Source organism: Capsicum annuum, chromosome 7 (genome assembly GCF_002878395.1).
Source record: "Capsicum annuum cultivar UCD-10X-F1 chromosome 7, UCD10Xv1.1, whole genome shotgun sequence".
NCBI classification, from domain to species: Eukaryota; Viridiplantae; Streptophyta; class Magnoliopsida; order Solanales; family Solanaceae; genus Capsicum; species Capsicum annuum.
In genome coordinates this window covers 204,665,957-204,669,432 of record NC_061117.1, presented here as the reverse complement: position 1 = coordinate 204,669,432, position 3,476 = coordinate 204,665,957, and the positions used below count along the sequence as shown (strand labels likewise).

Below are 3,476 nucleotides of genomic sequence, written 5' to 3'. Positions count from 1 at the left end.
TAGGCTGAGAGTTTAACTTAAGCTCAAGCTTACTCGCATGACATGAATACTGAAAGAAGGGAGACTTTTCCTAAATGTCTTGTAGTCTCTCATCCATAAGTGTGGCTCTCTACACACCTATGCATAAGAATCTATTCAATGCGGCTTTCAAACTTTCTAGGACACTTTGAAACCTTAGGGTTTGATACTAAGTTTGTAAAGATCTGAGACTACCCCTAGTCGTTACATGGTGCTTATGATCCAAAAAGACCATAAGCTAACTTATGAGCTGGTACCTGCTATGAGCATTGAATAATATAATCATGAATGCGAAAGAATAACTGAAATGCCATAAGGTTTTGATACTGAAATAACTACTGAAGTATGAATCTGATAAAAATACTAAAATCTGAATGATCTAAACAGCTAACTATAGTATCTGAAAAGCCTCTAAACTAAATACTATGAGTTGATGGGACAGGCCCCAACTAACTTACTAACTACTGGGATAAAGACATGAAGTAAAGTAATTTGTCCTCATATGATGAGGACTCACCACTGCTACTGGGTTGTTGATAATTTGAGAATCTAGGTGTGATCCAGGAACTGAGTGGCAGTACCTATGATATGAGACATCATAGTGCAAAAGAAAAGTATGTGATTAGTACTTTGAATATACTAGAATACTAAATGAGGTAGGCTAACATGCAAGGTTTCATGAATAAGAGTAATGATCTATCTGAGTATACATGTAAAGCATGGAATATTAGACAGAGAACATGAAATCTATAGATACTGAACATGCATAAAAGTCTGTAAAATACTGAAAATACATGAAAATCTGTAGACTCTAAAGATATATGACTAGACATATAACATGGACTGAGTAAAATCTGTAATCTAAAGTACTGAAAAGTATACTGATATCTATATGCCTTGATCAAACAACACTAAGAATGAATAACTAAACTAGGACTGTAACTGAGACTATATCTGAGACTATAGGAGGTATTATCTAACTGACATTCCCCAATCTGAGCTAATCGAGGTCTAACTTATAACCCCAGTTGGAAGGGCATTAATACCGTGCCACGGGAACTAACGCTGACTGTAAGGATCCACTAAACTAATATAATGTCCAAAGGACTAAGGGTGTTAATCCTAAACTGACGGGTGACCTCTGCGAGATAGTCAAGCCTAATCTGACGGGTGACTACTTATATCCTACGTTGGCTATATAGTTCTGGAGTAAAGGGACTACTACTAATGACTCTGCCTATCTGACAGGAAAACCACCATTCCTACACTCGCTCAGTGCTAAATCCTACTCCCAACTGAATGACACTGAGATACTAGACTGTTTTGAGTTTAATGATTAATATCTGACTGTTCTAATAATGCTCTTAGTAAAATCTGATGACTATTCTATAATATACTGAGACTAAACTGATAAAACAGCTATGGTTTTTGAGTATTCAATACCCCAGAACTCCAAAAAATGATATTAATATGACACCAAAACTTGGGGGACATGACATGAAGGCTTTCATAAAACATTTACTCTTATAGGCATTTTATCAAACATTTGTAGTTCATGGTGGAAAACAATCATAGGAGTGTTCTAAAACATATAGAAATAGCATGAATTCATCATAATAGCATTAAATCATAGTATTAAAACATGGGAGATTGAATAATAACAATAATTTCATGGTAACATGGTATAAAATCAATATTCATGGAAGTTCATGGATGAAATCATAATTTAAACATAAATCTTGAAAAAATTATAACTTGATAATTAAAATGGGTTACTTGGGTTCCATGGATGAAAAGAATCCATGGATGAACATCTAACATACCTAGGTTAATGAATTTGAAAGGATTGATGGATAGTTCTTGAGAAATTTCCTTGAATTTGAGAGCTAGGGTTTTTTGTTCTTAAAAGAGGGGATTTTTAATTTGAGAAAAAGTGAGTAATGATGAGTATTTAGGTCAATTAGGGGTTAAATTTCAAGATTAGGACAAGTTTAGGGCTGAGGGAAAAGTCCCAAATACCCTTATACATATTTAAAAACGTAAGCTGGGAACTGAAATCCCAATTTTTGAGCTTGGCGCGATACTGGAAAAGGGTCAATTGGGACCTTGACAAACACCGTGATGTGGTGCCATTGCGGTAAAGCATTGGATGCCATTTTTTCCATTGCTACGATGCGCCGTGATCATGTACCTCTACTTGAAATTGAAAAATGGGAAAATGGCTTTCTTCGTGATGCACCATGATCGCAGAGTCACACTAGAAATCAAAAATTGTCATTTGGGCTGCCTATGCGATGCTCTAAGGGTTAAAATGACGGGGTTTTATGACTTAAACTTTAAATTCCATAAATTCTTACCCGGTTATCGTATTTGGGCGAATTTTATATCGTTGGAAAGATAATTCAATTTTTATGCAACGACAGGCTCTAAAATGAAGAATAATAATATTTCAAAAATTTATATACAAATACTCAGGTATAAAGACTTAGAGTACGCTAGGAAAATGTGGGGTGTTACAAAAACCCAGGGTATGATGGTCTGAATGCTCATTTTTTCAAGAAAAAAAGGCTAATTATGGGGGAGGAAATTACAGATGCTATTCTAGACTTTATCAAGACTTCTAAAATGCACCACTTTATTAATTGTACTTCCATAACTCTGAATCCTAAGGTCAATAATCCTACTATTATGAGGAAGCTATACCTATTTCCTGTTGTACTATTATATATAAGATAATCCCTAATGTGTTGGAAAACATGCTACAACAAGTATTGTCACCGCTGAAAGTCTAAATCTATGGCTTACAGATGGTAACGGTACAAAGATCTCTATAGGCGATAAATTCTTACAGAGCAATGTTTAGGACCTAAAATCTGTGGTTTAGCATACAAATGTCTCTTATGAACAATAAGAATTTCTATAACTTACAGGCTATAATTGACATGAGTAAAACAATTGCTAGCTAATTCCCAAAGTTATGAGATGACATTTGTATGCAAAACCATAGATTTTAGGTCCTAAACTTTGCTCTATCTATCGAGATATTTGTACCATTACCATCTGTATGCCATAGATTAAGACTTTCAGCAGAGACACTACTTGTTGTAACATGTTTGCCAACACTGTAGGGATCATCTTGTACAAAATAGTGCAGCAGGAAATAGGTCTAAATGCCTTCACATTAGTAGTATTATTGACCATAGGGATTAGAGTGATATATGTACAATTAATAGGGTGGTGCATTTTAATAGTCTTGAAAAAGTCAAGAATAGCATTATTAATTTCCTCCCTCATAATTGGCCCTATTTTCTTAAAAAAAATAAGAATTCAAACCAACATACCCTAGGGTTTTCATAATACAAACACCTTATAATGCTTTCCATACCTCTTTAATTTTAATAGTACTGATGAGTTGCAATAGATTATCTCTTGTAAGGACAGCACCACCTCTCAAAACA

The 3,476-nt window shown here is 34.6% G+C and overlaps 1 long non-coding RNA gene across 1 annotated transcript in view; it reads right to left on the bottom strand.

Annotated features, from left to right (window-relative positions):
• Window positions 1-467: 467 nt before the first annotated feature.
• LOC107855051 overlaps window positions 468-3,476 on the bottom strand; it is a 45,241-nt gene continuing 42,232 nt past the window's right edge. Inside the window, exon 3 of the long non-coding RNA XR_001670163.2 lies at window positions 468-599. This is a non-coding gene — a long non-coding RNA (uncharacterized LOC107855051). The remainder of the gene's footprint in view (window positions 600-3,476) is intronic.